Genomic DNA, 14,732 nt, shown 5'->3' with positions numbered 1-14,732 from the left:
CGCGCTCCGTTTCATACATATTTTGTTCCTCTCTGTTGGAGCATCATAAATAATGTTATTATTTCACAGTAGCGTCTCTTTCATGTGTAACATATCTCTACTAATTGATGCTGTTCCTAATTAGCATTTAGTGTTTAAAGTCTTAATGGATGCGTGCCTGTTATTTCCATTCTTTTCCTAATCAATTCCTTGGAGGTTTGCAAGCAGCGTGTCAGAAATGGTAGAACAGCGATGGTATTTAGATAATGAAATAAAATTCGATGTGTGGCACGTTTTCAGAATAAAGTGCGATGCTTTCTCCATTTCAAAAGCATAATCGAGAATTTAAATTTCTTTCTATTAGTTATTCACTAGAGGAATCTGAATTTTAGATGTCGAAACAAAGTGCGATTTCAGCTCATGCAAAGATTTTAAATGGAAGCTTTAAAATCAAAGTAATGAAACGAATACGAATGAAATATTCATTAGGCTTAAGTATATTCCATCGTGGAATTAATTTGTGCAATTAATGCTTTTTTGTCTTTAATAAAATGATAAGTATCTATTAATAAGTTTTAGTTATAAATTCTATCGTATCTAGAGAAAAATGAGGATCAAGTCTTTTAAATAAAATTTTTCAAAATTAACTCATAATTGGACACGAGAGTCAAAATGACTCCACGTTCTTCATTCGCTCTGATTATTTCGTGGTATTTTGTCCTCAAATACAATCATCTCCTCAGTTACCTTCAAGTTGTTCTTTCTTTTGTATGTTGGCAAAAGTCTAAGTATGAACACGTGCATACAGAACAGAACGCCGTCTCACGCCCCCGTATCCGTGACCATTCTGGTCACTGAACGGTTTGGTGGGCATGTCAGGGGAATTTTATTTAATTAACAAAATATTTACAGTAGGGAAGCGAAACAAAAACAATTATACACAGAATTTACAATTATATAAGAAATTATATCATGATGAAACCGTTTACATAATGTGGGCATGTTAGGGGAATTTTATTTAATTAACAAAATATTTACAGTAGGGAAACGAAACAAAAACAATTATACACATAATTTACAATTATATAAGAAATTATATCATGATGAGTTCGTTTATATAACTTTTCAACTTAGAAATATAATTTGTAGTAATAAACTTAGAAATATAATGCAGATTGAGAGATAAAATGTGTAAAAATATACATATAATCTGTGTTCACTTATTTTTTATGATATAGTAGATCAGGATGCAGTTCAAAAAAATCCGATGGAGAATTATTTGAGAAATGGAAATGAAGACAATCTCCGATTGATTGAAATGCGTGACAGGAGACTGCAGTGCTTGTTTTTTCCCTTAGTCTTTTTTGGTATGAGACTTGATGTTGAGAGCTATGTAGGCAAGAATAGGTCTCTATTTTCACTTATAAATTTGATTATACTGTGGAGTTTTTGCCTGGAAAGGAAGTTGTTGGCGAATCTTTTCCGACATTCCTGTTCATGGCTTGGTGATGGTTTTTTCATATGCCAGGAGATTGTGAGGATGCATTCTGTAGCATAATGAAGTGCGGTGCCTATCCCATCACAACTGCACTGGTCACTCTCAGACAGATTGAACCTTTTGATGTAGGCAGAAAAAGGGCGTGTTCTGAGAAGAAAATAATATCCTCTCTGATCCAGTGAGTGGGATTAAGGTTGACTGAAGGCAGGATATTAAAAATTTTTCTGCCTGTGACACCATTGCTCCAATATCCTTGCCATTCCTCAAGCATGTCTTTCCAGAGGAGGGCTTTTATATGTGCTTTAGGAAGCTTACACGTGCATACAACCAAGTTATTCCTTTTCAAATTTTTTATTGCTGCTATTTACGGATTTTTTGACTCCGTGTCTCTGGAACTGCTTTTAAATTTCAATAATGCAAAAAGAATAAAGAAATATTTTTAAAGTAATATTTTTAAATATATTATTCTTCATTCTTATTCGTTAAATTGTAACAATTATTAACATTAATGTAATTCTGTAATATCTGAAAGAAGTAAATACTCATTAAAAGACTGTTTAGGTTTTTCTTATAATAATTTTCCCACATTTAACATTTTTAATATTTTTTGGTAACTGCATTATTTCCAGAATGTATTGCGTTTCCAAAATAAATTCCAATGCCTGTTTTGAAAAGTCAGAAAATAAAAATAACAATGCAGTCATTTTGATTCCACGTCTCTGGTCGCGTGAGGAAATTCTTGTTTCCATTATGTATTAACATTTTGAAAAAGTTTCAAGTCTGCATTAACAGTTTTTAGTTCTTTACAAATAAAAATATCTACTTTATAAAATAATTTTCCACAATGATAGATTTGATGATCAAATTGAACTAAGGCTAGGAACAATATCATAGCGATCTCAAAATTCCAATAACCATCAATGATAATCTGAAGAAATGATAATATAAGATGTGTATTAAAGTACTAAATTACTATTTTTTATCATTTCCCATTTGTCTTTTCAAACTCTTCAGATATAACATCCACTTCTAAGTCCATTTCGAAGATTCGTTACCGAAGTTTAGTTTTTTCCAATTTTGGCAATTTAGGAATTGACACACTAAGTACAAAATATCGCTTCCATTTTCGATGACAGCTTTCAGTATCAGCGAGGTGTGGTTTTCAGTTAAGCCAATCAGTCATTTGTAACCTTCGTCATGGGGTCAGTGAGTTAATCCTGATTTTTGTTTTACAGTTATCCCAAAGATTTTCATTATCTTAGATTCCTGACTCTCTAACAGTTGGTGAGAGAATTCATCTTGGAATGAAATTTCGAATATTCTTGCAGCTGACATAACTTTTATTAATTCAATTCAATTCAATTTTCATTTAATTCAAATAAAAATTCATTCCTGGACTGTAATATGTTCTTAATTTTAGATTTAAACCTCATATCAAGCTAAATTATCATTCATTTTCTTTCAATGTTTTACTTTTTGAAAATTACTAATTGGTTCATTTTGTTCAAAAATTATTAGTTCTGATACGTTTGTGTTTTTGGATTTGATCGACATATCAAGCTGATTTACTTATATCGTTCTTTCAGGTTCTAATGTTTTGACAATTACATATGATGGAATTGCGATCTGTGAGATAGAAATTGCATTTTCCGGACTTCTGTGAGAATGATTTAAACCAGAAACTAATTTTTCTTCCTTATAGTTCTCTGAAAATGCTTAAAAAATATAAAACCATTGGCCCACTAATTTCGGAAAAGGATGCAAAATAATACCGAATGATGTCAGACATCTTCAACCACTACCGACATTTTAATGGCTACATAATACTCTATTTAACCCTTAACTGGGGACGTGCGGTCTGTGGTACCGCTAGCAATGGATTTTTGGTCATTCCTATTCTATTTTTAGCTCAATTGAATGGATTGACCCTGTAGCTTCCTGTTTTGTGACCTTCAATACACGTGCACTTTTTCAACTGATTTCAGCGGATGCTTTTTAAAATAATTCAGTTATTTCTTCGAGCGCGGTCTCTAAGACCGTATCTCCCTATTAGTGTCCCAGTGATAAACAAGGCTTAGCAGATGGCGCTAAAACTTGGGCTCCAAAACATCATCTAATTTACTAATCCTAATATGAAGCAGTGCTCCAGACACTTTTAAAGGAAGTAAAAAGTGATTTTAGTGATAAGGATAAAAAGGGCCAATTTTACCCATTGTCAATTTTTTTTATTTTTCATATAATTAAAGAACTTTACATTATATTGTATTCTATATACCTTGATATACTGTAAAAATAAATATGATTTAAAAATAAAAAAGTAATATATTTTTTCAAGAATATTATTTATCGTAACATGTCATTTGAGAAGAAAATGTATGTTCCAACGCATTTACTTTTTTCAATAATAATATATTTTGAAAAATTTCTAAAACATATCTATATATCAAGAAAAATATCTGCAAAATATATTGGCAGTTTTTCATTCTAATACTTTCACTAGAAAATTTAATTAGAGTGTAAATGAAATGCGGTCTCGAAGACCGCACCTACCCAATTAAGTCCTAAAATGTCACCTCCCCAGTTAAGGGCTAATAATAAAGCAGAAAAAAAAACCCGGATGTGAGAAGTTTGGTTTACTCGACATTTTCCTTTACACAGAAATTTGTTAAAATGAAAATAAAATTCAGCGCAATATAGGAATTAGAAAGCTAAATGAAAAAGGAAGACGTTGCAAAAAGTACGAGACGGGCTAATAATTCATTTCGAAAAATCTTTGTTATTTCACATTCTTAAAATTAATTTATTTGGTGAACTAATCTTTTAAAAATGTTATTTATCACGAAATAACTAACTATGCAAAATAGATCTCAGTAAAAAAAAATGTAAAGAAATTTGTAATAGGAATTTCTGCATATAATAATTCTACAAATCAATATTTTTTTCGAGACTTTTCTTCGAGGCTGATATCTAAAGTCGTAATTTTTTTATTATACACTTTTACATTTTCATATTAGCTATCAACCATAAACACTGAAATTCAGCTTACGTGAAGCAACTTTCAAGAAGAAAATTCTTTTTTGTTAAGTAAAAGAGCAAGTAAAAAATATTACGAATATGAATATATTCGTAATATTTTTATATATGAATATATTCGTAATATTCGAATATATTCATATTCGAATCATTATTCTAAATGAATGGTTCTAAAGATACAAATATTCCATCTGTCTCAGTTTTGGAAGGTTAATAGTCATTCCCATTTGCTGTGCTTAAATATGTGGAAGTTAAACACCACGACCATTCATATAATATTTCTGGACCAATGGATGGCTCAACTGAGCAAAAACAGACCCGCATTTAGTTTTTATTTATTTTATTGCCATTTTCATAAAAAAGTTCGTTTCTTTTTATCTTAGTATGTAACAAATGAGAGGTTACAGAATATTTTGTTATATACTTTATATGAAAGGCTTTTTATATATTTAATATTGTTACGAAATTTCCGGGGTTCGTTTGGATAGTGGGAGTTATATGGTGTGGAGAACACTCAATCACCAGGCGACAGTAGAAAATGAAACAGCGACGTTTATTTACACGAAGACACACAGGACAGCACAAAGACGACAACTATATACAGCACAGAAGACGATTATCTTTAGCATACACAGCAGCATACAACAGCAGCTTGACTCCGTCGCTGCTCCGCTAGTCCCTGGAAGACGAGTTCTTCACCATCGATTCCTACTACAACTCTCCGATCTGGTTCACGACGACCCAATTCACGTACTCCCCGGCCGCTGAAGCTCCTTTTATAGGTCTCAGGAGGCGGGGCTAGAAGCCTCTCAACCAATCAGGAACGTTCGAGGCGTATCTCCGTTCCTACTGGACGGCTCGGGAAAATTCTCGATGTTTCGGGTGTAATCTATTTTGGCGCCAAAGTCGCCAAATTCGTCGCCATGTCGCCAAATGGTCGCCAAGCTCTGGGACCTCCTATGGAACCGACTATGCTGAGAAGCCGCCTCACAGATTCGTAACAATATGTTTGTTATATACTTTTTCTTCAAGCTGGAGATCAAATTTCTAAAAAGTTCCTTCATATGCATTTTATCTATCAAATACAATAAAAAGGCATTACCTGAAATTTTACTTGTTTTTCTGCCCTGCAGTGAAACTGTTTTTCTTTATGAATTTCTTTTTTATATCTCAATGATTGTATTTATTCTGGTATTTACATTTTGAATAAGGAAATGCACGGGCTGCCTTCCTATTTTTATTGTTGGTTTTATATTTCCCGTTGTTTGTGTAGGAAGAAATTCAATTTACCTACTGGGAAAATTTTATTTTTGACCTTGTAGGGAAAAAAATGGAAATTCAATTTATTTTTCAATCAAAGTTATTACAAAGATCAGTTTTTTTTTTAAATTCCATCTCCAACTGCTGAATAAAACTGTATCATCTCTATCATGCATAAATTACTTTTTTCTCATGTTCTTTTTTATATTTATTTTTATTTTCTGTACTATTTTAATTAAACTAAATATGAATCATGCATTGTTAATCTTGGCAAAACACAATCATCTTCTCATTGTTAAGTCGCTCTTTCCCCCATTCAACTAATGCCAGGAGGTTAAGAGCCTTGAGTTCACGCACTCATCACACCTCCTCGTAATTCGGTTTATAAAATTATTTCGCATCGCTTTTAAAAATCTTCTCTTGGTCCTATAAAATTCGTATTTTTCGCCACAACTATTTTTATTTGTTTTGTTTATGTAAATCATTTTATTTCTCCCTTGGGTCACCGTGGCCTGATCGTAAGACCTCGGCTTCGGAACTGGAGGGGTTGCAAGTTCTGGACCCGACTTCCCATCATGTAAGCGGTTACCAGGTAATCCGTCGGGGCCAAAAGGTTGTAGCCGATTGGTATGAGCGAGGATAGAGCCTGGGACCTTATGATTCGCAGCCCAGTAACATAACCACGAAACAAAAGCAATTGCTCGGGCAGCGTAGCTGTTAACTTGTTTATAGGCTTTCACAACAAGGTCCTCCTGCTGGCATGGTTTGGAAGTTTAGAGAGGGAGGACCGTGGTTTAAAATTCTGAGATCCGTCCCAAAATAGCCCTAAACAAAATGAGTTTAGTTTAGTTATATAACAGAACGTTATATAACTAAACTAAACTCATTTCTGCCTTCGGAAATTTTGCTATAACTACTCAATATTGATAAAGTAGCAAATGAGACTGAACAAAAATTCCTAGTCTATGCAGAAATGAATCATTGTTTCTCTTCAGTTTCACATTCATTGGGGTTTAATTCTCTTATGAGTTTGATTTTATTCCATCCTATCTTTGCGCAGAAAGATATCCCATCTAAATTAATGCTCTAATGTTTACTTTTACCACTTTCTTAGGAAAATCCTATGTATAAAGAAGAAAGAAAAAGCGCCATCTATATATCCTTTCAGAAGAAATGAAATATTTCGGCTCAGAGCCGTTAGCAGCCAAGCGTTCCGTAACAGGATTACCGCTGATTAGGATTAAAAGCGAAGGGCCCAAGAACTCGTTAACCCTTCGCCACTGCTTGCTATTGGCAGACGCATCTTTCTTGTTAATTGTGCTTCCTGACTCTGTAAGTGTCATTTCTCATCACTGGTGTTAAGAAGATTGGAAGTGGTAACTTGTCGCAGAGATCTGTGTTAGGAAAGATTTAAAGACGGTAAATTATTGTGACTGCTTTAACTTACAAAATACATATCAAAATTGAAATTTTTTAAGGCAATAAATGCATAGTTTCACAATATTCATACTAAAAGTTAAAAGAAAAATATTAACCCTTAATTGGAGAGATGGAAATTTCTTACTTAACCGAGGGGGGGTATTTTCTTTACTCTCAAATTAAATTTTCTAATGAAAGTATTATTATGAAAAATCGGCCATTTTATTCTGCAAATGTTTTTTTTGATATGCAAATATATTTAGAATTTTTTTCAAAATATACTATGATTGAAAAAAGTAAATGCGTTTGAAGATATATTTTCTTGTTGTTTCTTATGGCACTTGCCATGGACAAGCCCGCTGTTACGAAGATCGCAATTTTAAGAAGGTGGGGGAGCGTCTCTTGTTTTTTTAACAGCAGCGCCAACGAGGGCCAAGAGTACGACTTAGTTACTCATGCATCACTCATTCGCTTGCACAACCCCTTTTTCACAGGAGGGCACATTCACACATCTCACAGATAGAACAACTGAAAAACAACCATACCCAAACCGGGACTCGAAACCAGGACGCCCAGCTCACGGGGAAGATACGTTACCCCTATGCCACGGCGCCGGCTATATTTTCCTCTCAAATTATATTGTTACGAATCCTTGATGCGGCTTCCCAGCATAGTGGGTTCCATAAGAGATCACAGAGCTTGGCGACAAACTTGGCGACTTGTTGACGAATTTGGCGACTTTGGCGCCAAAATAGATTATACCCGAAACATGGAGAATTTTCCCGATCCCTCCAGTAGGAATGGAGATACGCCTCGAACGTTCCTGATTGATTGAGAGGCTTCTAGCCCCGCCTCCTAAGACCTATAAAAGGAGCTGCAGCTACCGGGGAGTGACTGTGAATTGAGTCGCGAACACATTGGAGTCGAAAAGTAGTCGGAAACGAAAGAGTAGTCGTAGTCATGAACCAGTGGTGAATTGAGTTGTGAACTAGTGGAGTCAGAGAGTAGTCGGAACCGACCTTCCAGAGATAAGCGGAGCAGAGACGGAGTGAAGCTAGTGCTGAACTAAGCTGTGCGCTACTGGCTGTAGTAGAGTCTGTTGTATGCTGCACGTCTCGGCTGAAGATAATCGTCTTCTGTGCTGTATATAGTTGTCGTCTTTGTGCTGTCCTGTGTGTCTTCGTGTAAATAAACATCATTGTTTTATTTTCTACTGCCGCCTGGTGATTGAGCGTTCTTCACACCATATAACATATATAAGAAATAGTATAAAAATCAACCTGTAAATTCTTTAGATATTTCTCTTGGCATATTAAAATAATTTAGAAGTTTTTCAAAATACATTATCACTAGAAAAATTAATTATATTTGAAAATACATATCAGAATGAGTCGAATATGAACTTTCATAAAAAAAATCTGTACAATTGTCCTCATCAATAAAATCACTTCCTGCTTCATTTAAAAATCTCTAGAGCTCTGCTTCATAACGGGAATTACTTAAAAGGGAAGTGCAGTTTCACAGAAAGAAGTAGCTGAAGTATTTAAAAAAGCATCCGCATTAACAGGTTGAAAATGTGCATGTGTAGTGAAGGTCACGTAACATGAAGGTACAGGGTCAATCCATTGGATTGAGCTAAAAATAGAATAGGGGTAACAAAAAGTTCATCCTTAGAAATCTGAGATACCGCACCTCCCCAGTTAAGCGTTAACTTACTTATGAAATACCAATGAAATTTCCAATGCAAGATGCATTTCAGGAGTGAGTGTTGTGAAAAGGTGACAGAATGGAAAATTAACATTATCGAAATCCACTGAAGTCTATTTTAGGAAATCATGATCATGAATTTATTTAGACAGGCGCTTATTCAGCTTAGGAAATTAATCACTAAATAGACGAAACTCTCCAGAAAATTTCATTTAATTGTGAGTAAAAATTCGATCATGATACAACTATGCATTAACATTTTTACGACCATTTACCAATCTGTATCGAGACTCAAAATTCCCTACTAATATTATTAAGTTTCTTGTTTCCGTGTAAAAACCTCAATATGACTTATCACCTTTTGAAAATTGAGAGTAAATAGTTATTATTTGTGTATGCATCATGTTTTTAAGTGTATTGTCATTGTGATTTAAATTTTATTTTAGATGCTACATGATGATCATTATTGTATGGATTTCGTTATTTTGAATTGGTTTTAAGTGATGATGTTGAAATTTCATCTGACATCCTGTTCTCTAGTACTGCCCTGTATTCAAGAAAGAATGAATATGAGATATCAAATCATTTATACTATTCATCAAAACTTACGGCTGTACTGAAACAAAATGCACTCACTTATAAAAATTTACAATCAGTTACCGATTGTATAATTGCTGTGTTTATTACCTACAAATGAAACTAGCTGATTGATAGTGTGTTATTTATTATTATTTTAAGGTATTGTATAATTATTACATATATTATATTATTTTTTTAAGATATGAATAAAAGTTCAAAATTATGTTTGAACTTCAGAAGATCAAAATTTTGTTAGCTCATAATTTCGAAACAAATAGACTTAGACAATGAAAAATTTATTTTTCTGGAAGAATTTTAGAAGAAATTTTGAAATTTGTGCCAAAAATGGGTATTGCTATTAGAAACTTGCTCCTATTTCAATATGCAGATCACCCTTTATGAAATTTTTAATTAAAAATATCTTTAATAATGCATTAATTACTTTCAAATTGTACATTTTTTATGACTGCATGATAAACGATGCCAAATTAAAGCTACGTGGGTCCCTTTTTTTGGCGACAGTAAGTCACAATTTTCTTTAAAAGCCTCTTATTAACAATAATAATAATAACAACAACAAAAAAAAACTTTGTTCAATGGCGACTTTAGGCAATGCACATTATGAAGCCATTTTTTTAATTAAACTGTGGATTTATTTCAACATAATTGTAACTTAATAAAAATACTAAAGGTAATTTTGGAATTTATCTTTTCTTTTAGAAACTATGAAAATATATATGTTTTTATTTATTTACTAGCCGCCTTTGCTGACCAGTTGATTCATTATATTATTGACTTCTAAAAATTTCAGTCACATATTTTAAGTAATTTGATTTTAGTTGATCCCCAGCAAAATATTTTAAACATGAAACATAGAAATTTGATATATAAAACATATTATTTTAGAAACTTTATTCCCTCCTCTTTTCCCCTAATTTTCTACCTATATCTTTATTTATACTATAATATTATATGAGGAGTAGTAATATTTAAAAATGGAACGCTTAAATATTTTTTGACGTTTATTGACTTCTAAATATTTTAAGTGCAACAAAATTTCAAAAAAAAAAAAAAAAATGTAATAAAAGTTCACCTTGTTCTGAAACATACTAAACATGGAAAATAATTAATCTAATTTTTAATTTTTGTTCGTCAATAAAGAATTATAAACTTTAAAAGAATATTATTTATAACAATGAAAAAGTGTTTAATTTTGGTTCAACGATAACCTATATTCTTGCAAAATACATTTAAAATATTTTTAGAGCTCATTAAAAAACAAAAATATGCACTTTAAAAATGGCATCATTTAAAAGGCATTTTTTTTAAAAAAAATATATTGTCACGTAGATACTTTAGTATGGAACTCAATGGCTCACAAATAGTAGAGCTAAAGCAATTTATTAACTCAACTCTGAACTCAGAACACAGTGACTGACAAATCCTCTGCTTTTATACTAGCAGGGAAAGTTCCAGAATACTTTTCTGGAGACAGTAAGAAAGGTCCAGAACACTTGTCTGGTAAACTAAAGAAATGTCCAGAATCTTCTGGAACATGAAAGAAAGGAAAACATAAAATCAAGATTTAAATATTTTCATAATATGTACATCGCATTGGCGCTAGCTAGATTGGAACCTACGATCTCTTGAGTGTAAGTCAATGACCATTCGGCCATGGAGTGTCGACTTCTGACTTTTCAATGCGGCAATATGATGCAAGAATCCTTTTCGACCTGTAATATTTTTGGAAATTATTCAGGAAAAAAATCGAAAACTGCTGAATTTACGATTAAAATTATCTCCAAAATCGTTCCTAGGCCAATGCCAATGATGTTGGGGTTCTTTGGAAGCGCCTAGGCTCGGCGGCCTTTCATCTTCCGCTCAGCTGAAATGGTTATTAGTGACAGACAACTTATGTTGAGCATAAACTAGGGTAGAATTAAATAACAGTTTACAGATATTATAGCTATTATTATTGGGTGCGTTTAAGGACATGGACGACACAAGACACACAACAACATCGACAAACAAACAAAACAAAAGGAGCTATTTACTATGAAGGGTTTTTAGTTGTCCTAATGAGTTCCATTGGCTAATTGGCGTGGGTGTAATCTAGTTGAGGCGTAGGGGGGCTAGGTGTTTAAATGAGCAGGGTTCTCGGTCTTCTCCTGTTTCTATTGCTCCTTGGATCGTAGGTGGGGATCTCTTGCAACGCTAAGTTAGTATTTGTATCAAGTTTCTGGTAGTATTTGCATGAAATGTCTTTATGGTATTTTTCTATTGTGGGAAGTCGTAGGTCCTTGAGTATATTTTTATTACGAATATACCAAGGCACGTTAGCTATTTGCCTTGCTGCTCCGTTTTGGAGGGCTTCAAGTTTTCTTACGTGGGTTTTTGCTGCTGCCCCCCACACCGGGGAGGCGTAGCTTATGAGTGGTCTTAGCAGGGTCTTGTACAAGAGGAGTTTATTTTTTAGTGATAATTTTAGTGATAATTTCGTTCCTAGGTGCGAGTTCTTACTTTCAAAAGCCTTTATAGGCCAGGTTTGGTAAGTCTATATCGCAAGGTCTGGTTTTTAGTGCTCCAAAACACGCATACATGCACATCCATATTTATTATTCATAGAGAATATGAGCGATAACGTTTGTGTACAATGATTTTAGCAGATGCTCGGTTTTATAAACACTGTAACAACTAATAACATATTGAAGCTCAAGAACCTGAGGAAATACATTCGTTGAAGTGTCAATATTATCCTAGTATTTTATAATTTCCGAATTTTGCATTTTTTCCCCCGACTTCGATGGCAGGCTTGTCGAGGCTCCCATCCTCAGAGAAGGACGATCCCTTTCTTTATTGGGACTGTTCGGGACTATGACTTTTAATATTGTAATGTCTTGATCTAGACTGATCAAGTAACGAAGCAGAATTTCCAGACAATTCTTTGTTTTACAGTCCTATATATACAAAAGAAGAACTTGCTCTAATCTTGGTTAAATAATTAGTTATTTACACTTGTAGTAGGAGACACAACAGTCGAAGGTTTATCTTGAAACTCAGTTCTCCATCACGTAAACACGACCACTAGAGGGGTAATTCTCAGACTCCGAATTCGTGGGTGCAGTCCAACAATCTGCCTGCATTTCGTTTCTTTTCCTCTACCTAAAAAAATCTCCACACTTTATTTCGGCGACAATTTCCGCCTCTTAATTTACATTGGTCTTTTGAGCTCTCTTTCGGCCAATCGGGGTTCAGCAATATGCTCCCTCAGCAGCGCCGGTAGGTCGTGGGAAGGTCCTTTTAGTGAAGCACCTTTCATAACTGACTATTCTGGAACATGCAGTTATCATAGTTCTTTCACAATGAGAAACATTTAACATCCAGATGTTTGGACACCCCTTTATCTTTGAAGTTACTATCAATATCTCTTGTATGAGGAATTCCCACATGTGGCCTTTCACTGTAGTCGCTGATGAACAGATGTGAGACCACCTAGGTGAAAAGATCCAACATCTGGCTATCTAGAGGGGTTTAGTCATTAAAAGAGACTACACAGCTGGCTGTAAATGTCTTATCAGTACTGGGAAACGGGGAATGTTACAATATATTGTCTTGAGCTAGGCAGATTGTGAGGAGTGTGGATTGACTTGGTGAATTATTTGGATGAAGCTAGGGTTGTTGTTGGTTGAGAGGATGTGAGTGTGGAGGTAAGCTATTGGCTGGTACTGGTGGAGTGGGAGAGTGGGTATGCTGCCGAAAGTAAATGGGGACTTTGCGATCTTTATTTAGTGTAGGGTAAGTTAGTGAAGAATTTTTATAGCACTAGATGGCGCCATGAGTATTGTTTATTTACTTTAGATAGCAATGATTAACGGAGTACCCGCCCGAGATGGGCTACCTCCAACCTAGCAAAATAAGAAGACCTGGCTTCAGATAGATTAACATGGACTGTATACATCTCCTGAGATGGTTGAAGAAGAAATGAGGCAAAGTCGTCTGAAGAAAAGTCGCATGGCAGATGAGGGAGAGTGGGTGAGATGTCTCGGCCAATTGCAAAGCAGACTGTCAAGGGAGTAGAAGAGGGTGAAGAATGGAGCATTTTGGTCTTGGAGAGGGTCTGGAAGCGGATAAACTATTGTACCTGGGAGACCAATCAGAAAGCTGGATTATTGCTGATGAATGTCTTTACTTTTGTAGGGACTTAGCCGATCAGCGCATTTAGGATAATCAACTTTTTCTCTTCTTTGTCGTTTGTTTTCCTTGCAAGTTTAACTGCTTCCATTAATTTGGGGAATTCCTGAAGTATTTCTCTAAGTTCTTTGATGATTTGCATGGTTTCTTGTAGTGAGGGGATTTCTTCATTAACCGTCAAAGTGGGCTCCGTGTTCTGTTTGCAGTATTGCTTATTTACTTTTTTTGCAGACTCTTTATATGATGCCTGCAGCGCCCTCTCTCAAACATCAACACTCCTGCTAAGTCTGACTAAGCAAGAGAACATTATTTATGTTTCTAATTCGAAGATTAAGCAAATATTCATTTGTCCTCCACATTTTTTAGACAGCAAGATCCTCTACTGACAGCCCACTATCAAGGTGGTTTATATCCTCTACTTATACCCACTATCAAGGTAACCACCAATATCGTTAATGTTACGTTTATTCAAAATTAAGTCATGTTCCTAGAAAAGAGTTAATATATATATATATATATATATATATATATATATATATATATATATATATATATATTAAATATTGCACAAATGGTTATTTGTGAATATAAAGTTTAAAACCCATTTAATTGCAGTTCTTTTATTTACCAACTTAATTAAGCTGAACGCGACGTGCAAAATTTAATTTTAATCTATTTTCAGAAATTCTATGAGAATTTTTCCTTAACGAGTCATTTACTTTTCTCAGAGTTTTCTTCAAAAATATAGAGTCACAATACCCATTTTGAAGAACCCTGAAAAATTAATTTACGATAAGTGAAACGCAGTTCCCGAACAAAATTTTTAAACTTTAACGCGAGACTTAATTAAAGATGTTCAGCTTCCCAGAGTTTTTTATGGTTTTGTCACCAAAATGGATGTTGCCATAGGAGAATTTATAAACTTTAGAAAATAGTCTGTGTATAAACTAATCGTGGTAAAAATGAGAAAACTTTTAAGCTTTTTTAAAATTTTAGACAGCGTTATTGTTGAAAAATATTTGTGTGAAATCGATTAATGGTTTTCAGAAATTTCGAAAAGGCTTGA

The sequence above is a fragment of the Argiope bruennichi genome, chromosome 11 (assembly GCF_947563725.1).
Source record: "Argiope bruennichi chromosome 11, qqArgBrue1.1, whole genome shotgun sequence".
Taxonomy (NCBI): domain Eukaryota; kingdom Metazoa; phylum Arthropoda; class Arachnida; order Araneae; family Araneidae; genus Argiope; species Argiope bruennichi.
The sequence above is the reverse complement of the archived record's forward strand: the minus strand, read 5'-3'. Positions refer to the sequence as shown.